Source organism: Lissotriton vulgaris, chromosome 4_1, assembly GCF_964263255.1.
Source record: "Lissotriton vulgaris chromosome 4_1, aLisVul1.2, whole genome shotgun sequence".
NCBI lineage: Eukaryota > Metazoa > Chordata > Amphibia > Caudata > Salamandridae > Lissotriton > Lissotriton vulgaris.
The window spans coordinates 338,946,781-338,971,663 of NC_141691.1; the positions used below are offsets into that span (position 1 = coordinate 338,946,781).

Sequence of the window (24,883 nt, forward strand, 5' to 3'; positions counted from 1 at the left end):
TACGATTTGGGCACAAGTAGTCCCTGATCAGGTTAAAATAAGTTATTCGTCTCCAGACAACTACACGTTCCAGCAGTTTTGCTGGGTAAGGGATAACCTATATTGGCATATGGAGTGTGAGCTGAGAAGAGCCATAAGAGGGCTACTTAGTAGAGAACGTTTCATAGAAAACATTCGTAGTGATTCAGCTCCTGAATATATATTAAGAGGCATGGTCCGAGTATTTACTATATTTAACACGGGGAAATCTTAGTTAATGATTAACAAGCATCAAAACCTAATGGAAGGGGGTGTGGCCTGACCGGGAATAACATAGGACATGGATTGTCGGAGCTCTTGCAGCTCTCAGGCCCTAAAGCATTATAAAGCCCCACTTCTGACTTGAATTTAGGTTTGGTGGTGCTGGACATCTCCGAGCAGAGCGAGGGCTGTTGGGACACAGTCGGTGTCCCCTCTGCCTGCTCAACAGCTCTGTGGCAGGCATCCCCGATGCCGCACGCAACAGCATCGCCGTCTTACATTGGCCTGCTCCGGGTCGGGGGGCTCACTGAGGGGTGATGTGGGCTCCAATAAGAACCTAAACGAGTTGGCGACCCCTCACTGCCGCCAGTATGCATTTGGTGTCCGTCGCCTCGCAGGGTAGCCATGAAGCAATCGTCCCTGGCACTTGTCTGGCGATGCACTTGCAGAGGAGAGAGATGACAACACCGCAACCTCCAAAACAGGCGACCACCAACCTTGCAGGCGCCTCAAAAGTGGTGAATGTCGGCTGATACCTGTCCTTGGGCCTGGGACCTATATCCCGCTGCTCATCAGGGGATTCCTTGCAGTAGTCATCGCTGCCCACCCCCTTGGGGACCTTGCACAATACCCCCCTGCACCGGGAAGAGCCCCCGCTACTAATTGGCGCAACCCTCATTGTACCCATCAGGCCTTCACAGACTCTGCGTGAACCTGGGAAACAGCACAGCCCTGTGAACGGTGGCTGTAGGAAGCTGGCTATGTATATACTATCCCAAAGTAAGGTATAGTGTGTACAGAGTCCAGTGGATACCCATAGGTAGCCAGAGGCTAAAGTAGATAATACCTTACTCTCTATTCGTGGTAGGGAGGACAGTAAGGCTTTATCAGAGGGTAGTGTTAAGCATTTATTGTACACACTTAGGCAAGAAATGATGTCACACACTCCAAGACTGAACTCTGACCAATTTGTTTGAATGAAAATATTAATAGGTTGCATTTTATTTCTAGAACCAAGCCAGGCCTGGTGCAGGTGAGGGAAAATGCTACATACCAGTATGCATCTGTTCTTGGCATGTAGAGCTGTAGATTTGTATACGTGTGCATACATCACCATTTGGTGATGGGCTTGGATGTGTGCACTTTGTTTTTGTCTTGGAAGAAATCTTTGTAGTCACGAGTTAGGCGACTCCTCCTTAGGACAATAGCGCGCATGGGCATCGACTACATCTCCAGATTGTTTTGCCATGGAGTGTTATGATGGAGTTAGTAAGAAATCGAAAAGGATGTCCATATGTAATGTATCTAAGTAAGGTAGTACTGGAACAGATAGAGGTATGCCGGCAGGCGATTGGGCGTATACGAATCTACAGCTCTACATGCCAAGAATAGATGCATACTGGTAAGTAGCATTTTCCCGATCGAGACATATGAGCTGTAGATCGTATACTTGTGCATAGGCTATACAGCAGTTACCTCCTTAGTGGTGGCTACCTGTATCTGTTGCAGTGGTTTGAAAAAGTGTTCTTAATACAGCCTGGCCCTCACAAGCTTGTTGTTTTGCTTGCACGTGTACACAATAAGGCTTTGTGAAAGTGTGTGGTGTAGACCAAGTTGCTGCTTAGCAGTTGTCATCTAGAGGAATGCTCCCTAAGAATGCCATAGACACCCCTAGTTTACGTGTGGAGTGAGCTCTAGGCGGAATGGTTAAGGTGCGTTTGGCTTTAGCATAGCTTATTTGGATGCATTCAACGATCCACCTTGCAATCCCTGTTTTTGAGATAGGATTGCCTTTATGAGGTGGGGAGAAAGCCACAAAAAGTTTAGTCTTTCTAAAGAATTTTGTTCATTCAATGCAGTTAAGTATTGCTTTTTTTACGTCTAGCGTGTGAAGAACTCATTCTGCTACTTAGTCTGGTAGAGGGAAAAACACTGGGAGCTCTACAAACTTGTTAAGGTGGAAAGGAGACAAGAATTTAGGTTAAAAAAAATGGGTTAGTCCTAAAAACCACTGTTATGATGAATTTGCAGGAATGGTTCTAGTATGGTTAATGCCTGGAGTTCACGGACTTAGAGAGGTGATCACAACCAGGAACGCTACTTTCCAGGTGAGAAATTGTAATTCGCATTTATGCAGCGGTTCAAAGGGGGGACCCATGAGTCTGGTAAGGACCACATTTAGGTTCAATACTGGAGAGGGTGGAACTCTAGGTGGAATTACCCTTTTAAGTCCTTCCATAAATGCTGTGATAGGTGGTACTCTAAACAAAGACAAGTGTTGTCTGTTTTGGAGATAGGCTGCTATTGCAGCGAGATGTAGTCTAATGGATGTATAACCTAGGTTATATTGTTGTAGAAGCAAAAGTTAACAGATGATGTTTTGAATGGAAGCATCTAGTGGGTTGATTTTGTTATTTGTACAGTAAATTACAAATCTTTTCCACTTTGCGGCAGAGCAAGCTCTAGCGGTAGGACGGCTAGCCTCTTTAATTATGTTCATGCAGTCTGGTGGGAGATGGAGGTAGTTAAACTCTAAAATGTCAGGTGCCAGATCGAAAGGTTGAGTTTACTGGGATCTGGATGCCATATTTCTCCATGGTTCCGAGTAAGAAGCTTGGGTGAAGGACGTAGCATTTGATGAGGAACCACTGATAGTTCCAAGAGGGTTGTGAACCATGGCTGTCGGGCCCATGTTGGTGCAACCAGGATCATTGTGAGGGAATGCTGTTTGAGCTTCCGAAGCACTAAAGGAATGACTGGGAGAGGCGCAAAAGCGCAAGCAAATTTGCCGGACCAGTTAATCCATAGCGATTTGCCTTTGGAAAATGGGTGTGGATACCTGGATGCGAAGCTTGGGCATTTTGCGTTTGTGTTTGGCGAACATGTCTATATATGGGTAGCCCCTCATTTGAAAGAATGGAAGCAGAACTGGAGGATGAAGTTCCTATTCGTGGATCTGCTATCTTTGACGACTGAGCAGATCTGCAATCTGATTGTGTACTGCAAGGAGGTATATGTTTGCTGTCATGTTGTTTGTACGGACCAGGACAGCTTTGCGTACAAGGTGGAGTTGAAAGGATTTTAACGCTAGGAAGATCGCCAGCAATACCAGGTAATTTATGTAGTGTTTTTGTTGAGAGGTCCACATGCCCTGAATGATTTTGAAAATAAGCTCCCCAGCCGGTGAGCGATGAGTCTGTTGCCAGCACTATCTGTGAAACTGGATCGAGGAACTTCTGCCCTTTGGAAAGGTTTTGAGAGTTCCACCACTGCAGAGAGCGAGGTGTGCAGCTGTCCACCAACACCAGATCCGTTAGCTGACCTTGAGCCTGGTTCCACTGACGTGCCAAACATTCCTGCAAGGGACGCATCTGGAGGACGATGAGAATGCAAGAGGCCATCATGCCGATTAACTGCATGAACACTCAAGCTGGTAATGAGTGTTGAGGTTGAAAATTTGATATGAGGGCTTGCATGGTGCTTATTCTGACTTGGTTGGGATATGCTAGAGCTTTTGAAGTGTCTATTGAAGCTCCTAGATATTGTCGTTTTGTGGACGGTTGGAGGTGGGATTTGGAGAGGTTGACTGAATCCCAAATAGTGACGCAACTGGATTGTTTTGTATGTGTGTTGAACATAGCTACTGTGTGACTTGGCTTTTATGAGTCATTCGTCCAGATAAGGGACGTATGAATATGTTGTCTTCAGTAGTGAGCTGCCACTACTGTGAGGCACCTGGGGAAGACTCTGGGTGCAGTGGTCACCCCGATTGGGAGGACTTTGAATGGTAGTGTTGGCTGTCTATCACAAACCTGAGATATTTCCTGTGAGCGAGGTGAATTAGAATATGAAAGTAGGCGTCCTTTAAGTCCAGAGTGGACAAAGTTGCCTTGTTCAAGTAGTGGGAGTACCTGTTGGAGAGTGACCATGTGGAAGTGGTCTGACAATGTATAGATTTAATGGCCTGAGGTCCAGTATTGGTCTGAGGAAGATGTCCTTTTTTGGGATTAGAAAGTACAGTGACTACACTCCTGTGCCTTTATGAGGGCAAAGGGACTGGTTTTTTAGTATGTTTTTGTAACAGAGAGAACCTCTTGTTAGAGAAGAGTGGGAGGTTCTGAGGACAATGGGCGTTCTTTGGGAGGAATGTTTGGTGGAGTACCAGTGAGTTCCAGGCAATAACCATACTGTATAATTTGACTTACCCACTTGTCTGTTGTAATTGGATTCCAGAGAGGTAGGAACTGTGATAGGAGTCACCCGACATGAGTAGAATGGTTGGGGGTAGTGGAGGGGTGGTAGTATAGGGAGGAGGGCGGGGGGGGGGGGGGGAGTGGGGGGAGCCACTGTTTGGTTGTAGTGGGAAGTGTGGGTGGAATTATTTTTGCCTCTTCCCATATTGTTGTTTACTCTATATCCACCTAGATAGTATACTCAGGAGGAGGAAGGTTGATTTTTTTTTTTAAGTAGAGGAGGTTTTCTCTGATGACATTGTTTTGGCACCGCCCCTTTAAAAGGAGCGACAAAAGGAGCCTCTGTTAAAGGGTAGTTGTAGGGCTCCCATAGATTTGGCAGTTTTTGTATCTTTCTTAATTTCTTTTAATGAAGAATCTACATTTGGTCCAAAAAGATGATGTTGGTCAAAAGGCTGGTTTAGTATAGCTGACTGTACCTCTTGCTTAAATCTGGAGTTTCGAAGCCAAGTATGGAGGCTTAGCAAGATACCAGTATTAATGCCACAGGATGCTGTGTCAGCGGCATCTAGTGCACATTTTATAGAGGTGTTTGTAATTAATTTACCCTCTTGAACGAGGTGGTTTGCTTTACCCTTGTATTGATATGGTAAATGCTGTATTAGTTTTTCTAGTTCGTCATAGTGCTCTCTGTCATGGCGTGCTAGAAGGGGTTGCGCATTGGCAATATGCCAACTATTAGCGGCCTGTGGTACAATTCATTTGCCTGAAGCTTCTGTAAGCTTTGACTCCTTATCAGGAGGAGGAGGGGAGTCGTCTGTAGCTTGTGAATTGGCTCGCTTCTGGGCATTGGATACAACAAGGGAGTCCAAGGGCACTTTACCCTTAATATAAACTGGGTCAGTAGGAGAAGCTTTATATTTTTTAAATCAACTCTTGGGGTAAGTATTCTTGCTCTAACTGGATCCTTGAATACTTCATTAGTGTGCTTTAGCATGCCTTTTAGCATTGGCAGTGTATCAGTAGATTTTTGGGATGGAGCGAATGTTTCCATGAGGAAATCCTCCTCTAGTGGGTCAGTGTGCAATTCCACTCCATGATATTGAAAAGCCCTATTGATAAGTTGTGCGAATTCAATATTGTCTTCAGGTGGTGATGGTCTGGACGGATATAGGTCCAGATCATTACTATAATCTGGGTCTTTATCATAATCGTCCCATGGATCTGGGTCCTGTGGTATGGTCATTATCCCCATCACCAATGTTATCTGTGTCATTATCCTTGTGTGGTTCAGGGGGGAATTCAGGTGGTGGGGAGTTACATTGAGATATGAGTAATTTGGGATTCATAGGTGGAGGAGATGGAGGTTATGTAAGCGGGAGAGGGGTTAGTACCCAAGTCCTTCCTCTTTATGAGAGGTATATGGTATTCCTTTGAAATGTCCTGTTTCCGTTTCTTAGGAAGGGTTGCTACAAGATGTCCGGTTGTTGTATCAATAAGCAGTTTTTTCTGCTTGGGATCCATTGGCTCTTGTAAAGGAAGTTCTTTAGGTGGTATGTCCTTTTCTTTAGTAGTTTCAGAGGGTATTTTAGTCTCTGAAGCCTTAAGAAGAGTGGTTTGTCTTTTTGGTTCCGAAACGTTTGGTGCAGGTTGTTTATGCGCCGAAGTTTTGTGTAAAAGCTTGTCTTTTGTAACTTTCGGTCCCGAAGGTTTGTCTTTAGGTTTTGAATCTGAAGTCTTATCTTTTGGTTTAGGCTCTGAAGATATTGGGCTTTGTTTGTGCCGGATCCGTAATTTTGGGTTTGGGAGTTTTCGGGTCAGAGTCTTTTGGTGCCAAAGATTACTTTGGTGCCGGTATCAAAACATCTGGTCCATGCTTGGGTTTGGTTTTCAGTGCAGAGATGGTGTTTCGGTACCATGGAGACGGCTCAATCCTGAGCCGGAGGGTGTGTCTTTCAGTTTGGTATCTGGGCGGAAGGCGGGGCATCTGAACCATGTTCTTGGTGTTTCCCTAGGCCCAAGGGCAAAGGTAAAACTGGAGCCTTAGTGGGCTTTTCGGTGACCTGGGGCTCGTTACGCACAGTTCGTTGACCAGGAGTATGTGCGAGTCTTCGGAGTCTACAGCTTCAGACATGGAGACTTCTTCCTCTTGTTCGGCACTGGGCTGATGGGACTCACACTGTTCTCCGAAAATGTCCGGCACCAGGCTAGTGCTGCGTCTCGTGACATTCAGCCAGACTGTCACTAATCGTTTTCTTCGATCGGAATGATAGACGGGCCTCGCAGCTACTTTCTTCGTGCTCCAATGATAGGCACAGATTATAGACCACGTATAGATCTGTGTGTGGAAATTTAGCAACACATCTGGGGCATTTTTTAAATTGAGTCCGTTCCATCGACTGCTGGCGAGGTCGGAGCAGGTAGCCCTTTTGGCCCGCATCGAAGCTCCTGATCGAAGTTGTTGGATTTCACAATGTGCGTCAAAGGGTAAACCTGTGATCAAAACAATACCATCAAGGTGTAATGATTGCGCGTCGAAAAGATTTGAAGGCGGTACCGGAGTGCCGCAATACACATCCGAACCCTATGGTGGAAAATAACAATCTGGAGATGTAGTCAATCCCATGTGCACTATCGTCCTAAGGAGGAGTCACCTACCTCGTGCCTACAAAGACTTCTTCCAAGACAGAAACAAAGTTCAAAAATTTGAGCCCAACACCAGATGGCGATCTGTGCACAAGCATACGATTTACAGCTCATATGCCTCGAACATAATATTTTCCAAGAATAATCCAGTTGAATACAGTTGAAATGCAGTAAAATGCAACTGGTTTGTTTACAGGTAGGTTAACAGTAAAAATTACTTTTCTGTTACTATTATAATTGCTTTAGAGTTACCATTAAGATTACGGCTTTAGTTACTTTTCAGATTCATTTTCTTACTCAGTGTGGTATACCTAGATACCAAACTGGGACATTTCCTGCATAAAGTTAAGTAATGCAATTTGTTATCGCAACACACTTATATGCTTTTTCATAGAACTCCCAACTCCACACTTCAAACTTTTTACAGAAAAGCAGTCAATGCAGTCCTCTGGGAAGAAGGAAAATGCTACTTACCAGTATGCATCTGTTCTTGGCATGTAGGGCTGCAGAACCACACACTGTTGCATTAGATCACCATCTGGTGGTGGGCCCGATGTTGTCTTGGAAGAATCTTTGTCTGCTAGGTGACTCCTCACTTAGACCGTAGTGCGCATGGGCATCCACTCCATCCTCAGATTGTTTTCGCCATTGGGCAAATGATGGAGTTGTATCATTACAGATAAGAATGACCATGTATTGCGTTTCTAAATAAGATAATACTGGAACAGATATGAGTAGCCTGGGAGGCGGGTGGGCGTGTGTGGTTCTGCAGCCCTACATGCCAAGAACAGATGCATACTGGTAAGTAGCATTTTCCGTTCGAGGTATATGGGCTGCAGAACACACACTGTTGCATAGATTGCACCGCAGTTTCTCCCTTAGCGGCGGTCACCCACATCTGTTGCAGTAGTTTGAAATAATGTTTTCAGTACAGCCTGGCCCACACTTGCTTGTTGTTTTGCCTGCACATCTGCACAGTAGTGTTTTGTAAATGTGTGCGTAGTAGACCATGTAGCTGCTTTACAGATATCATCTAGTGGTATGTTTCTTAAAAATGCCTATCTTGCGGGTAGAATGAACGGAGGGATGGATAGAGAGTGTTTTGCTTTTTGGTAACAAATTTGAATGCACTTAACAATCCATCTGGCAATGATTGATTTAGAAATAGGATTGCCCTTATGTGGAGGAGAAAAGGACACCGTTGTTTACTTTTACGAAAAGGTTTTGTCCTATCAATAGGAGAGAAGCGCTTTTTTTTTTCATCTAATGTATGTAGAGCTCTTTCTGCAACCGTTTGCGGTTGTGGAAAAAATACTGGCAACTCAATGGATTGATTGAGATGGAACGGTGAAATGACCTTCGGCAGAAACTTTGGATTTGTCTTGAGAACCACTTTATTATGATGAAGTTGTACAAATGGTTCTTGAATTGTTAATGCCTGTATCTCACTCACTCTTCTTAGTGATGTAACTGCTACTAAAAAAGCAACTTTCCATGTAAGAAACTAACTCACACTTATGCAATGGTTCAAAGGATGGACCCATAAGTCTTGTGAGCACAATATTAAAATTCCATACTGGAGAAGGTGGTATTCTCGAAGGAATTATTTGTTTGAGTCCTTCCATAAACGCTATGATGGCAGGTACCCTAAACAATGACAAATGTCTGTTTTGGAAATATGCCGCTATAGCAGCAAGATGTAACCTGATTGAAGAGTATGCTAAATTAGATCTTTGCAGATGTAAAAGATAGCATATGATGTTTTGTATGGAAACCTCTAAAGGGTTAATGTTGTTGTTTGTGCAATAAAGAACAAATCTTTTCCATTTTGCTGCGACACATGCTCTAGTGGTAGGACGTCTTGCCTCTTTAATGACATTCATGCAGTCAGGAGGTAAGTTCAGATATCCAAACTTTAAGACCTCAGGAGCCAAATCGCTAGATTGAGCTGCATTGGATCTGGGTGCATAATCTCTCCATGGTTCTGTGTTAGTAGATGTGGGGAGAGTTTTTGTTTGTGATGTGGTACTACAGAGAGCTGCAGTAGCGTTTTGTACCATGGCTGTCTCGACCACGTTGGTGCTATGAGAATCAATGTGAGAGAATGTTGCCTTTGTTTGCGTACCACTAATGGAATTAGTGGGAGGTGGAAAAGAGTACGCAAATTTGTTTGACCATATCATCCATACCGCATTGCCTTTGGATAATGGGTGTGGGTACCTGGCGGCGAAGCTCCCATTCGTGTATCTGTTGTCTGACGACTTAATAGATCTGCCAATTGATTGTGAACTCCTGGTAGATGTTCTGCTAACAGAAAAATGTTTTGAGGAATGGCCCATCTCCAAATGCTCTGCTCCAGCCGGGAGAGCTGTAGGGAGTGTGTTCCTCCTTGCTTTTGAATGTAATACATTGCGGTCATATTGTCCGTCCGGAATAGTACAGCTTTGTTTGTTATGTAATGTTGGAACGATTTTAGAGCTTGGAAGATTGCTAGTAACTCCAGATAATTTATGTGGAGTACTTTTTGTTTCGTTGTCCACGTACATTGTACTGTGTGACTTTGTAAGTGCGCTCCCCATCTAGTGAGAGATGCGTCTGTGGTCAGTATTATTTGTAGAACAGGTTCTATAAACGGTCGGCCCTTGGAAAGGTTTTTGTTGTTCCACCATTGCAGAGAGCGATGCGTCCGGTCTTCTACCACCACCAGATGTGTTATTTCTTGTTGAGCCTGGTTCCACTGACCTGCCAAGCAAGCATTCTTGTATGGGGCGCATTTGTAGTCTTACGTATGGTACTATGAAAATACAAGATGCCATCATTCCTATCAGCTGCATGAACACTCGAGCTTGCAGTGAGTGCTGTGCTTGGAATTTTTTTAAGAGATTCTGCGGAGCTTGTATTCTCAGTAAGTTAGGGTATGCTATGGCTTTGGAGGCATCTATTGTGGCACCTAGGTACTGCTGAGATAGGGATGGCTGTAGATGTGATTTCTTTTGAGTCACTGTAAACCCCAACATGTGCAGTAGGCAGATTGATGCTGCGTGTGCTGTACACATTGGTTGTATGACTTGGATTTTATTAGCCAGTCGTCTAGATATGGAAATACGGGAATGTTGTCCCTTAAGTGTGCTGCTACTACAGCAAGATACTTTGTGAATACTCGAGGTGCTGTTGTCACTCCGAAGGGGAGGACCTTGAATTGGTAGTGCTGACCTTCTAGCACAAACCTTAAGTACTTTCTGTGAGACTGATGAATGGGAATGTGGAACTAGGCGTCCTTGAGGTCTAATGTGGCAAGGATGTTGCCTTTCTCTAGTAACGGTAAAATCTGTTGTAATGTGACCATATGAAAATGGTCTGAATGTATGTACTGGTTTAGGGGTCTTGGATCTAGAATTGGTCTGAGAGACCCGTCCTTTTTCGGCATGAGAAAATAAAGAGTAAACCCCTGGGTGGTGTTGTTGGGGGAGTGGAAGTGAGCTCCAGGCAATAACCGGACTGAATTATTTGTCTCACCCACCTGTCTGTGGTGATGGAGTTCCAGACAGGTAGGAACTGTTGTAATCTTCCTCCAACCGGAGTGGAATGGTCTGGGGGATGGAAGGGAAGTCACTGCTTGAGAGTAGAGGAGTTGTGATTGTTGTTTTCTCTGCCTCTACCCTTATTGTTGTTTCCTCTATACCCTCCTCTATAGTATCCCTTACCGGGCGAGGTTTGGTTGGGCTGTTTGTAAGTAGAGGAGTTGTCAGTTTGGAAACCCATAGATGAGCCCCTATACGAGGAGCGACGAAAGGAAGGTCTATGAGCTTTTGTTTGTAAAGCTCACATTGATTTTGCGGTATCAGTATCTTTTTTCATCTTTTCTAGTGCATGGTCTACATTTGGACCGAAAAGATGTTGGTCAAAAGGCTGGTTTAATATACTGGCTTGTACTTCTGGTTTGAATCCAGAGATTCTTAGCCATGCATGCCTACGCAACAGTATCCCTGTATTTACTGCCATAGATGCTGTGTCTGCAGTGACTAACACGCATCTTATGGAGGTATTAATTATGACCTTGCCCTCTTGTATCAAGCAGCAGCCCTAGCCTTATATTGTTCTGGCAGGTGTTGCATGAGTGACTCTAACTCATCATAATGAGCTCTGTCATATCTTGCTAACAGAGCTTGAGTGTTAGCAATCCTCCATATATTGGCAGCTTGTGATAGTGTGCGTTTCCCTGAAGCATCTAAAAGCTTTGATTCTTTGTCAGGGGGAGGAGCATCCCCCGTTGTCAGAGTTGGCTCTTGTTCTCGCATTTGACAACACCAGCAAGTCTAGTGGCAACTGTCCCTTAATATATGCAGGATCAGAGGGAGCTGCTTTATATTTCTTTTCCAGTCTGGGGTTAATTATCCTGGCCCTGACTGGGTCTTTAAATATTTCTGGTGCGTGTCTTACCACTCCATTAAGTATTGGAAGTGTGGTAGTGGTTTTATGTGATGTTAACAGTGTATCCATAAGAAAATCCTCTTCTATTGGATCTGTATGCAGGTCTACTTCATGGAAAGTAGCTGCTCTATGGATGATTTGTGTTAACCCAATGGTGTCATCTGGTGGAGATTGCCTAGACGGGTATGACTCGTCCTGTGGTAGATCTGGTGCATCTTGTGCATTGTAATCTTCCCATGGGTCACCTGATGACCCAGCCATATCATATGGGTCATTTATGTCTTCGATTTGCTGATAACTCTGTTGTGAGTATGTATCCCCATAGTCCTCCTCCCGTGGTAATATACTATGTGTGCTAACTGGTGAGTGTACAGAAGAAATATCTGGTAGTATTTCTACTTCTGATGGAGAGAGTCTTAAAGGGGAAGTTTGAACATGTTTCTTTGGAGGAACAGGAGATGGTAAAGGACAGTCCATTTTCCTCTTTTCAGGCACTGTGTACAACTGTCCAGTCTTTGGATTAATTTTTAGAGTCTTTTGCCTTACGTCAGGCTGAAAAAGCTCTTCTACAGGTAAATCCTTTTTCGGCGCCGACTTTTCTGGTTTGGAACCGTCAGGTTTAGGCTTCACAGTGTCTATTATCTTTGGAACAGTTGTTGATTTCGGTTCCGAAGACTTTACTTGTCTTTTCTTTGGACCTGTACCTTTTGGATCCGAAGCTTTGGCTGCAGAGTGCTTAGACTCATCCGCTTTTGGTGCTGAAGTGTGTTTCGGTATGGAAACCGCTTTTGGGTCTGCTTTTTTAGTTACCGGAGTCGTCTTTGTTTCGGTAACCTTTGGAACCTCTTTCGGTGCCGAACTTGGTTTCAAACCTTCTTTAGGTGCCAAGCTTGGCTTCGGTTCAGTAACTCTTGGTATGGATGGGTGCTTCGGTGCCAGTGTTGACTTCGGCTTAAGCACTCTCTGCTTTTCGGCAAGGACAGATTGACTCGAGCCCGAGTCGACTGGAGGCTTTTTAATTCTCTTCGCTGCAGAGCCTGAAGACAGGGCGTCGGAAAGTTTCGATCGGTGTGCACCGGGACCTGAAGATGGGGGTGGACCGAAGCCTGTCCCGGTATGTGGGGGGTGAACAGGGTCGACGCTCTTACTCACAACCTGTTGACCAGCTGGAAGAAGATAGTCATCTTCAGATCGATCCTCTGCTCCAGAAGCTGCGCCCTCTGCTTCGGAAGCAACGCCTTCTTGCTGTTCTTTGACGTCTGCCTCGATCGGCGCCTCGCCTATGATGAGGTCTGGTGTCGACAACGATGACTGCTCCATAGCTGTTCGAGCTTGAAGGTCCCTGATGGTTTTCTTGGACCGGAACGAAGCACAGGCCTCAGTCTCGACTCTCGTGCTCTGGAGACAAGCACAGGTTGCAAACCTCATGCAGGTAGGTTTGGGGAAACTTGTGTCCACACTGAGGGCACTTCTTGAACGGTGTTCTTTCCGTGAGCCAAAGGCCCAATGGCCCCGATGAGCGCTGGAATGGAGAAGTGGATCCTCTCTTCGACCCGGGCGACCGGAATCGGTGTCTAAGACGATATTGATGTTGTAGATTGATTTGACACATCCGAGCCCGATGGCGGAAAAAAACAATCTGACGATGGTGTGGGTGCCCATGCGCACTACGGTCTAAGGGAGGAGTCACCTAGCAGACAAAGACTCTTACAAGACAACAACAAAGTGTAATCATCCGGGCCCACCACCAAATGGTGATCTAATGCAACAGTGTGGGGTCTGCAGCCCATATGCCTCGAACATAAAGTTATTGATTTCAAGGTAAGTACTGTGTTCAGGGAGTTGGGTTTTTGGGGTTAGACCAAGGGTTCCCCCAGGGTCAAGGATGCACTCAAAGCATCCTCAGCTGCACTAGGGCTGTCAGGTGCAGAGTCCCAATGTTATCCAATGAGGGATAGGGGGGCCTCCAGTTGGAGGCTGCTCACAAGCAGGCCACAAGGTTGTAAGAGCAAAGCTCCAGGACGTAGAGTCAGCACAAAGGGAGATCGGATTTAGCCCCCAAAGTGCACCCACAGCGGCACAGGGGTGGGTGGGGGCAGGGTGCTGCATTGACAATGTGTGCCCAGTTTTCAATTGCGATTCTCCGGTTGCAACAAACACTGCTGGCTCGGGGACGAAGATCGCTGGATGAGACAACCGGGTGGAGAGGTAAGTTGGGACGTCGTGGGATGGCGGGACACAGTCTGTTGGGCCACCCGTGTGCAAGGGTGACTTATGGTGTGGTATTCATCCTACCGGCTCCAGTCATGGTCGGGGGGGAGATGCTCCAGAAATGGGCTGCAGGAGTCAGCTGGAGGTCTTGAGGTAGGTCCGGGATCACCAGATCAGGATCGCTGGGAAAACCTCCTCCTGGTGTTGGGCCACTCAAACTCGGGCTGTCTGGTTTAGACTCGCGGATTTGGCCAGAGCCAGAGTCTGATGGAGAGCAAATCAGGTGCTTACAGGAAACAAAGTCTGGTTTGGGATGGCAGGGTAGGTCCTCCGGGTTCTGCGGGCTGCAGGACACACCAGGATTTCTCTGGAGCAAGTTGAGGGCGGGACAGGCCAGTAGGGCAGGGGCCAAGTCAGTTGGTGTCCTCCTCTTTCTCATTCAGCAAGGCTTCTTGGGTCCTATCTTCTTGTCTGAGGAGGTAAGGTTGGGGGTTGCCCCTAAATACTAAATTTAAGGGACTTACAGGTACCAAGGTGTGTTGGGTCCCTTCCTTGGGGTGGGTACCCCCTATTATGCCACCCTCCAGTGGGAGGGGACATGAGCCTCACTCTGGTTTGCTGGGGCCCCCCTATCTTCAAGATGGCAGGGCTGAGAGTTGTGCTTCACCTCACCTCTCCTACCGGAGGAGTGGAGTTGGCAAAAGTGGGAACACCTCTCCTCCTAACTTGGATTTCCCACCAATTCTCCCCAAAGTGGGGTCATGAACCTGTGGGGTCATTTGCTGAGAGCAACAAATGGCTGGGGTAGCTCACAGAGGCGGCAAGTCTTTGAAGCTTCCCCTTCCTGGACCCTGCCCATCCTGAGGGAGGAGGCTTGGCACCTCGACTCAGGATGTGCGTTGTTTCAGGACCCAGAGAGCAGCAGGCTCTCAACCCAGGGGGCCAGAAACATGTCTGGTGATGGCAGCTGGTGAGCAGCCACTCAGCCAGGACACTAGAGTTAGGTCGTTTTTCAGGGAGGCATCTCTAAGATGTCCTCGGAGTGCATTTTTCATTAAATCCCATACTGGCATCAGTGTGGGTTTAATGTGATGAGAAGTTCGATATCAAACTTCCCTTTTTGCAGTAAAGCCATTATGGTGCTGTGGGGTTCGTAATGACAAACTCTCATACTATAAACTGTTTATGGCTTTACTGCACTTATATGGTCCAAGCATGGACCTAGACACTGTAGGGTTATAGAGCTCATGCACCAGTACCTTCACCACTGAAATAGTGCACCCTGCTAGAGGGGTGGCGTACATATGCCAGGGCAGTGGATCGTAGGCATGGCACACATTCTCACAAGGGTTCACTTTTTTCAGGACAAAGAAGTTGTGTTCCGGGCAGCAACGGGTAAACTGGACATAGTATTTCACAGACACTGTGCAGATTTACTAGGACCTTTACGCACTAATTCATAAGAAATGAGAAGACTAAGTCTGTGACAGAACACTTTTGCTCTCAGGGTATCCAATAGCAATGTGCTAAAGAGGCACAGGTTCCAGTGGCAAGCCCGTAGCCGCAACAAGGATGCACAAGATTTGCACTCTGCCAAAGACAACATTGTTCATCTCCATTCTGCACACTTGTGCCCAGAAAGGGAAAAACAATCCAGGCTGGCCAGTGGCTATCTGCTGTCAACATGGCACAGGCTTTTTCCTCTCAATGTGAGCACAAATTTGGGTAGGGTATAGGAGGATGGTGCAAAGGCTGGCAGGAGGCCAGGTATTACTTTTTTGGGGTGTGGTGTCATGGGGGATGTTTTAAAATGGGCCAGCTGGATTTTTCCCCAATTTAGACTCCCCAGCTCAATTTGGGAGGGCTGGGTCTTCAATAGAGCTCCAGTGGGCCATAATTACCACTCTGCAAATTCATAGACGTTGACAGAAATGAAATAAAGAATGGGAAAGAAAAGTTAACATAGATCTTTTTCATCTTGCGATACAGTGGCAGACAACTCTAGCTTTGCTCTACATCGCACATTATCCCAAAGAAACTAATCATTGGATTAAAAAAAAGGAATTTAGTAGGGGAAAATTGAAATAAATGACTAAGAAATTGGGTGGCTGGTTGGGAAGGGGGCGCGGGTGGTGAAACCGCAATCCTTGTCAGGGTAAGGCACAAACACATCCCAAATTAATCTGTGCTCAACCCTCCGGTAGCTTGGCATATAGCAGTCAGGCTTAACTTGGAGGTAATTTGTGAAGTATTTATGAAGCACTACAAAAAGCAATAACGTGAAAACACCACAGGAAAAATCCTGAAGCAAGTTAGAAAAATAGAGCAAATTTTAAAACTCAAAAGGAGGACCAAAACAACAAACATTTTATTAGTAGAACCAGGGACATGTAACTTTAAAGTTGAGTGAATAGAACACCAAAAGCAGAAAAGTGCTAACTGTCCTGGTCTAGCGTGACCAGATAGTCACCAAGTCATACCTTCATAAAAAAGCTAGGCCCACTGAACTAGATTACCTTAAATCCTGTTTGCCAACAGTTGCAGAGTCCCGTGTCTAGGAAGCGTCATGCAGCCAAAATGATTTTGAGGTGCAAGACTGCATCATCGAGGATCCCGTGGATTAAGGCTAGTGATGAGAAGCCCGGGTTGGAGGATGCGCAGCCAATGCAATGCATTGCTTCAGAGTAGCGGCGAGGTTGCAATGAGAGGTCCTGCATTGACTATGCCCAGCAGTGGTTCCAACAGGGCTGAAATGCGAAGTCCTTGGTAAATTTCATGAAGCAAAGGTAATGTGTCAGTTCTGCTCGGGTTATACCATACAGCAGAGGAGATGCATCTGATCTGCTGGATTCACAGTTCGGCTAGCAGAGCACCTTCAGGCCCACTTCCAAGGGCCCAGGCCTGGGATGGCATCACTTGGTAGAGCAAGACCCACAAATGGCAGACTCCTGGTGCTGTGTTTAAGGTTATTGGAAGCCTCTTCTGTCCCTGAGGCTTCTGATCAGTAGGCCATCAAACTAGCCCAAGGAGTTAGGTCCGGTCCTGACCCAGGCAAGAGGGGACCAGGGCGGCAAAACACGTCAGCAGTCCTAAAGAGTGGCAACCTAATCAGCAGCACAACAGTCCTCCTTTCGGGCAGGGCTAAACAGTGGCACAGAAGTGTACTGAAGATTTGGGTCTCAGGGTCCGATATTTATATCTGGTGCCGATTTCGAAGTGTGGAAAGCTTCAATAGGTTACCACCCCCTCAAGGTGCCAGAAATCCCCTTCCTCCCTGCACTGGCCCCGGTTTTTCTGAGGTAATATTGGACTAGTGTTTCGTCAACAGGTCAGTGCCTGTGACTCTTCAGGGCTTGGGAGGCTCGGATTCACTCTTTCCAACGAGACGAGCCCTGGGGGAGTTCTGCTTCTACAGGCTCCGCTATTGCCATGGACGTACCCCGCCCGACAACTTTAAAACCTGACTATTCCGCCATTACCCTTTAACCCGCACTCCTGGTTGGAATTATCACCGGATCATCGATACCACCTCCATGCCTCCCAAGCCCTGAAGAGTCACAGGCACTGACGTGTTGACGAAACACATGTCAGCTGGCGTTGTTTTTCCTATGAACATCTTCACATAAAAAACATATAAGAAAAACACCGGTGTCGATAACATTTACTACCAATTTTTGTATCTACTGTTGATATTAATATGTGTGCCCAGGTTTCTGTCGTACTTTGCTGAGGGATGGGCGTTTGCTCCTCGCTCATTCAGGGGTTTTGGGTTTCCTCCTGTCCTGGCGGCACCACACACTTAATTATATCCACCACCCAGTTATCTCCTGTTATAGCTACCTGCCGGAGCGCCACTCACCTGCTACCCCAAAACCCAGTACAGTAGTCATAATATTGGACTAGTGTTAAACCCTTTGTGACAGTGCCCAGGAGGGCCTTTGTGATGTGCAATAATGGCAGGAGACAGCTCTTCTCCCTCTGTAACTCAGATGATGATCCGCGCCAGGATACTCAAGAGTAGTCGTGCGCGTAATAAATACCCATATAACATAACATAACATAACATAACAGTGGCCCATCCTGCTAGGACCCATTTTCCCTATGTCTCACTGTCTGGGAGCACTACAAAAAAGACCAACGGCCAGCTACACCTAGTCATGTGCTTTATGAACAGGCTGTCGGCACCAAATGTTTAGGACAAGAAAATGTAAACTTTCTACAAAGTGCATTTGCAGAATTGTGATTAAAAATCGAATTTACCCTTACAGAGGGCTTTTAATTACAAATCTTTAGTCACCAAACTCAACATGTCTACCTGCTCCCAATTGGAGGTTACAGCTTATTAAATATAATATGTTCACTTCAATGTTATTCAATGATAGATGTAGGCCTTTCAGGATTAAAAAATGAAATGTAGTGTGACATTTTTCTGTATGTATTCGATTGTACTACACCCGATCACGCACTAGCATGGTTGATAATTTCTCCTTCACTCTCCTGGTGCTAATACATTGCCTCTACCTTACTTTGCACTGCAATGATGGCATCTTTTTTCTGAGATTTGCATGTATGTATTTGGATGCACGACACCTGATCACATATGTGCATTGTTTGAAAGCCTGGCCCCAGTTATCTCATCTGTAAATTCAATATTCCTGCATTTCTCCTAATGTTTCTTCTCCTTTCCCCCTTTCCTTCCAAAGCCCCTACGTTCTTTTCAGACTGCAATTGTCCAATCTGAGGCATAATCTAAGTCCTGATGATCCCAATATCAATGAACGGGATCAAAGCATCGTCGACATATAGTACCATGACTATTGCATATATTTTTGATTCATAGATTTACTAGCATTGGTACCACAAATTGTGACACAAACTGTATTATTTTCTTGTCCCTTTCTCTTAAGTGCCTGAGCCTTACTCTTGCCCTCCCTTGTGGTCTTAGGTTTCCCACTCCAATTAAGAATCCCCCTTTTTGTTGTTGTGTGATTTAATAAATATTTTCTTATTACATGAGCTTAGGGCATAGAACGAATTCAACCTTTGTGCCTACTGATCACTGAATCTTCATGCCAAGGGACCACTTCTTCCTCAAAAAAAAAATTAACATTAATTTCCTGTACACTGTTACAGGCACACTAATTGTAAACACCAAAGATGTAGGAAAGTTTGCTGTATGTTGGTGGCCCACGACTATGACTGACTGTGGCAAGTACAGCTTCAACAGCCAGTTGTCAAGGTATGAGAAGATTGGTTCCTCCAACGGTTTGCTACAACTACTGCCATCACCTTCATGAACACCCGAGGAGCACTGGTAAGTTCGAGTCTCCGAAGGCAGGATTCTCTCTATGGCTCCTTTTGTAAAAAAAGCCTGAACTTTCTTCAGAAAAATGGACAAATGCTCCTCAGGAAGCAGCTTCTATGTAGACAGGGCAGCGGAAAGGACGGGAATGAATAGGTGTAGCCCCAATGGATTACCTGTAGGACCTCCCTTTTGGAAGTTATGACCCACCACCCTTGAAGAAAATTGTTGATTCTGCATACCACTGGGTGGTCGAGTATGTCTATGGTCAAACTAAAGCGGCCTGGAGGCTGCTGCCAGAGGGGCCGAGGTATGGGAGGTTTGCAAACAGTGCAGGTCTGGGTGCAGTCTTTCTGGATACCCGACCCCGAAAGTACTGAAGGAGTAGTTTCTGTCCTGTAACTCCAGTTCTGTAGTAGGGGTATCTCTGTTATAGTCATAATCTAGTGAATAGTCCCGCCCATGTGCATGGACCCCGGCAATCAAAAATAATCTCTTAAGTTGTCAAATCATGCAGAAACTGCAAAGACACTTAAGAGAGAATTTAAAGACAAATAATGCAGCCTATATCCACAGGCTACACTGTCCAGTACTTCAACTAGAAATTCCACCAAAAAACACCACACACAACACAGCCAGCCCAGTTTCTACCATAGAGAAACTTGCCTCCACCAGTAAAAGACTCTGGAATGATAGAGAGGAAGGCATGGACAGACAAGCCCCATAGGCTGCCATTATGTGGCTTAAATAGGATACTGTGCCTTTAAGAGAGATTTCCAGAACTTTCTCCCAGTATCCCAGAATGCATAGCAGGTCCCTCTACTTTCAGTTCTTTTTGAAGGCGAAGCACGCCAGACCTGTTGCATTCCTTACATGAAGAAATATCTCCACCGGGGAGGAGGGCGGGCGCTTAGGACTATAACAGAGATACCCCTACTACAGAACTGGAGTTACAGGACAGAAACTACTCCTTCTGTAGTAGGGGATCTCTGTGTATAGTCATAATCTAGTGAATAGAATGACAAGCCCATCCCCACACCAAAGCGGCGGTGGAGAAATAAATAAACGCCACTACTGTGCGAACAAGTTCCGCAGCGAAGCCTGCCCAACCTGAGCATCTGCCCTGGCATCAGAGTCCAGACAGTAAAGCTTAGCAAAGGTATGAACGGACTTCCAAGTGGCTGCTTTGCAGATTTCAGCAATCGGCACGTTACGGAGCAAGGCCGTCGTGGCAGCTTTGCCCCTGGTGGAATGAGCCTTAAGCTTACCTCCTAAGGTCTCATTAGCCTTTTGGTAACATAATTGTATGCAGGACACAATCCACCTAGAAATGGACTGCTTAGAGGTAGCAAGACCCGTCCTGACTGATCCATAATTAATAAACAACTGGTCAGACCTACGAATATCTTTGGTTTTATCCAGATAGAATTTCAACACCCTCCTAACATCCAGGGAATGGAGAGACCTTTTCGCTGGAGACGAAGGATTCTGAAAAAACGTAGGCAAAGTTATGGTCTGGTTGACATGAAAATCAGAAATAACCTTGGGAAGAAATTTAGGGTGAGTACGCATAACAACCTTAGGAGCATGAAATACAGTATAAGGTTTAGTACAACACAACGCCTGAATTTCACTGACCCTGCGGGCCGATGTAATGGCCACGAGGAACGCCGCCTTCCAGGACAGGTGCTGCAACGAAGCCTTATGAATAGGTTCAAAAGGCTCCTTCATCAACCTGGACAGCACCACATTCAGTTCCCATGAAGGCGAAGGAAGCCTGACAGGAGGGAATACTTTCTTCAATCCTTCCAGAAAATCTTTGATCACAGGGATCTGGAAAAAGGAGGTCTGTGAAGGGCATTTCCTGTAGGCAGTCAACGCGGCGAAATGAACCTTAATGGAATGAACATTAAGTCCAGACTGCGCCAAATGTAGTAGGTAAGGAAGGAGGACATCTTCCTTACAGGTCGTAGGGTCATGGTTCTTAGACTGGCACCAGATACAAAACCTCTTCCACTTGTAAGCATATGAAGTCCGAGTGGAAGGCCTCTTAGACTCCTTCAGTATGTCCATGCAATCCGCAGGCAGATTCAGATGGCCATATTGCACTATCTCAGGAGCCATGCCGCCAAACTCAAAGACGAGAGGTTGGGGTGTAACATCCGTCCCCCGAACTTCGTGAGCCGAATGTGAGGAAGGAGAGACCGGTGAAGCAGGTCCGTGAACCACCACTGCCTGGGCCACTACGGGGCAATCAGTATCATCCGAGCCCTGGACCGGGCCAGCTTGATGAGCACCGCCGGAATCAGGGGAATGGGAGGAAAGGCGTACAGAAAGCTGTTCGTCCAGTTGATCCATAACGCATTCCCCAGAGTCCCCTGCTGGTAGTACCTGGAGGCGAAGTCTCTGCACTTGCTGTTTTAAGCGGTGGCGAACAAATCTACGTCTGGAGTTCCCCACCTTGCGAAGACTTCTCCTAGTACTTCGTCGTTTATGACCCATTCGTGGTTTTCCTGAACCAGTCTTCTCAGTGCGTCTGCCTAAACATTCTGCACACCTGGCAGATGGGTAGCCGTTATCGTCAGTCCTCTGGCTAGGAGCCAGTGCCAGATCGCCTGCGCCTCCTGTGACAGAGTGCGTGATCTCGAGCCCCCCTGCTTGTTGAGGTAATACATCGTGGTGGTATTGTCCGTCTGGACAAGCAGGGAGTTGGTCTGGCAGGACGGAAGAAAGGCCTTCAGTGCCAAGTGAACAGCTCTGAGTTCCAGGAAATTGATGTGATACGTGGCCTCCATCGGTGACCACGTTCCTTGAATCTGTAGGTTCCCGGAATGCGCCCCCCCCCCCCCATCCCAGGAGAGAAGCATCCGTCACAACAGTCTGCGAGGGAATGTCCTTGTGGAAGTGAACCCCTCTCAGGAGATTCTCCGCCGAACACCACCACTTCAGAGACTGAAGAGCACGCAGAGACAGTCATATCTTGTCGTCCCAAGATCCTTTCCTCTGATCCCACTGGTCTTCCAAGCACTCCTGCAGCGGTCTCATGTGCAGTCGTGCGTGTGGCGTCAGGAAGATACAAGAGGCCATCGATCCCAGTAGAGAAGACACCGTTCTCACTGTTGTAGATGGAGTTGTCATAAGAGCCTGAGCCTTCCGAAGGAGAGATAATCGTCGCTCATCCGAAGGAGACACGCTTGCTGACAGCGTATTGATGGAGGCTCCCAAGTACTGTATGCATTGGACCGGAGTCGGGACAGACTTGGCCATGTTGATGTGTAACCCCAGCTTGTTCAAGAGAACGCACGTCTTCTGGAAGTGTGCTCGCGCTTCTGAGAAGGAGGATGCCTTGATCAACCAATCGTCCAGGTACGGGTAGACAAACACCTTGTTATTCCGCAGGTGTGCTGCTACCACCGCCATGCACTTCGAGAATGTTCTCGGCGCAGACTTTAGTCCGAATGGGAGTACTGTGTATTGATAATGATTGGCGCCGACTTGGAACCGCAGGAACTTACTGTGTTTGTGTGCAATGGGCACATGGAAGTAAGCATCCTGTAGGTCTATAGCACATAGCCAGTCTCCCTGTTGCAACTGAGGATAAATCTGATGCAACAACAGCATGCGAAACTTTTCCCTGCAAATCCATTTGTTTGCCTGTCGCAAGTCCAGAATGGGCCTGAACTCGTTCTTGTCCTTCTTGCGAACCAGGAAGAACCGGGAGTACAAGCCTCTTCCTCTCTGGGACAGAGGCACGTCTTATATCGCCTTTTTCCTTAACAGGATATCGGCCTCCGCCTGGAGCTCGCGCAGCTGAAACTGCGAGCTGACCGAAGGAATCGCCGGAGGCGGGCTCGTGAACCGAAGACTGTATCCATTTCAAACAATATTCAGCACCCACTTGTCCTGAGTAATTTTTCTCCACTCTGCCAGAAAAAATTGAATGCTTCCCCCTACCGGAGTGGGTAACAGATCCGGGGGAAGTAGGTTCCTAGGGCCTGGACCCAGCCTGGCCCTTGGGCGCCGGAGCCGACTGCTGGCCTCCTCTGCCCTTCTGGCGCTTCTGGAACGGCTTACGGAACTGTTGTTGCGGTTGTCCCGAAGCTTGGCCACCTCCTCTGCCTTGCCCACCCAACCGCCGTTGGAATGGGCGGTACGACTTCTTCGTGTCTTTAGGCTTCTCCAGGCCCACAGCCGTGAGCGTTTCGGCCTCCGCCTTCATGCGGGCCATCTCGTCATCCGCATGCTTCCCGAAGAGGGTCTCGCCAGAGAATGGCAGGTTGGCTACCCTCTGCTGTGCGTCCGGTTTCAGGGACGTAAGACGGAGCCAGGCGTGACGTCGTTGGTTAACTCCATGGCAAAACCCATGAGCCGCCAACAGGGAAGAGTCCGCTGCAGCGCTGATAATCTAGTTCGCCACCAGCATCCCTTCATTCAGCACTTCCTGGAAGTCCTCCCGCTTCTCGCGAGGTAAGTGCTCCGCAAACTGCTGGAGGGAGTCCCAGAGGGCGCGGTCGTAGCGTCCCAAGAGCGCTGTGGCACTCGCAGCCTTCATAGAGGTCGCCGACGTTCCACATACTTTCCTCCCTGCTGAATCCATCCATCTGGACTCCTTATCCGGGGGGAAGCGTGGATGACGGGGTGGTGGCATGTTGTTTGCGGGCCGCCGTCACAATCACAGAGTCCGGAGGGGGTTCCGCCCTCAGAAAGGCCGGGTCCGAATCGGGAGCCCGGTACTTTCAGCAATCTCGATGGAGACGCCTTCGTCACCGCAGGGGTGAGAAAAAGGGCCATAGCCGGTTCCTCCAGGCCTGGCACCAGAGGAAGTAGTGGACGAGACAGGTGTTTTTGATGCAATGTCTCAAAAATGACTGAAGTCTTAGGTGTAGGCACCGTCAAGGATATGCCCAACTTCGCAGCGCCCCTTAAAAGGACATCATGGAACGCCACCAGGTCATCAATCGGGGACACCTTCGTGTCTGGTGACCCCGACAAAGTCGGAGAATAGTCCCTGGTCCCAGAGGACCTTGTGTGAGTGCGAGAGTCGTGCCTCCTATGGCGGCGTCTCGACCGCGTGGACGATCTGTGTCGCGATCTCTCCCTCCTCTGAGAGCGAGACCTGCCAGCCCGTGGCCGCTCCACCGGTTTCCGTGGGGGTCTTCCTTGGCTCCTCTCGGGGTTTAGGTTTCGGTGTCCCCTTAGGAGGTGTAGGCAATGGAGGCAACGACGTGGACCTCGGCGGAGGGACCACTGACCGAGGGGCCGGCCCATGCGGAGGAACCGGTGGCGGTGGGCCGCCTGGCGGAAGTGGAGGGTTGGTGGGAGGGTCCTCTTTAGGTGCAGGCGGAGGTGGCGACCTAGGCCGAGATGGTGTGTACACCTCTGAGTACACCGAGCCCGGTGACCCCTTAGGCGAAGGGGGCTGAGATCCAGCCCCTTCAGCAGGTGATCGCTTCCTCTTGCGTCCTCCACTAGAAGCAGTCTGACTTCTGGCGCCAGAATCCCTCATGCGCCGTTTAGGAGAGGTGGAACGACTCATAGGCGCCGATCTCTTCCCTCGACGCTGAGCGTCGCTTTTCCGGCGTCGAACGGCGCCTCCGCAACTCCGGCGTCGAACGCCGCCTCCGCGACGCCGACCTCTTCTTCCTCGACGTCGAACGCCGCCCCCGCGACATCGACCTCTTCCTCCGTGACGCCGTATGCCGCCTCCGCGACGCCGAACGTTCCGTCCTCGACGACGAGCGTCGATTCCTCCTTCTTGAGGCCCTCGACGTCGAGGAGCCCCTCGACGTCGACCGGTGCTTCGACGGCGATCGGCGGTGTCGCCTTGACGGCGAGCGCCGATGCTTGTCGCTTCGTCTCC

The 24,883-nt window shown here is 47.6% G+C and overlaps 1 protein-coding gene across 4 annotated transcripts in view; it reads right to left on the minus strand.

Annotated features, from left to right (window-relative positions):
- Window positions 1–24,883, minus strand: part of STK26 (serine/threonine kinase 26) — a 234,213-nt gene that overhangs the window by 69,312 nt on the left and 140,018 nt on the right. The gene's annotated exons all lie outside the window — the stretch shown is intronic.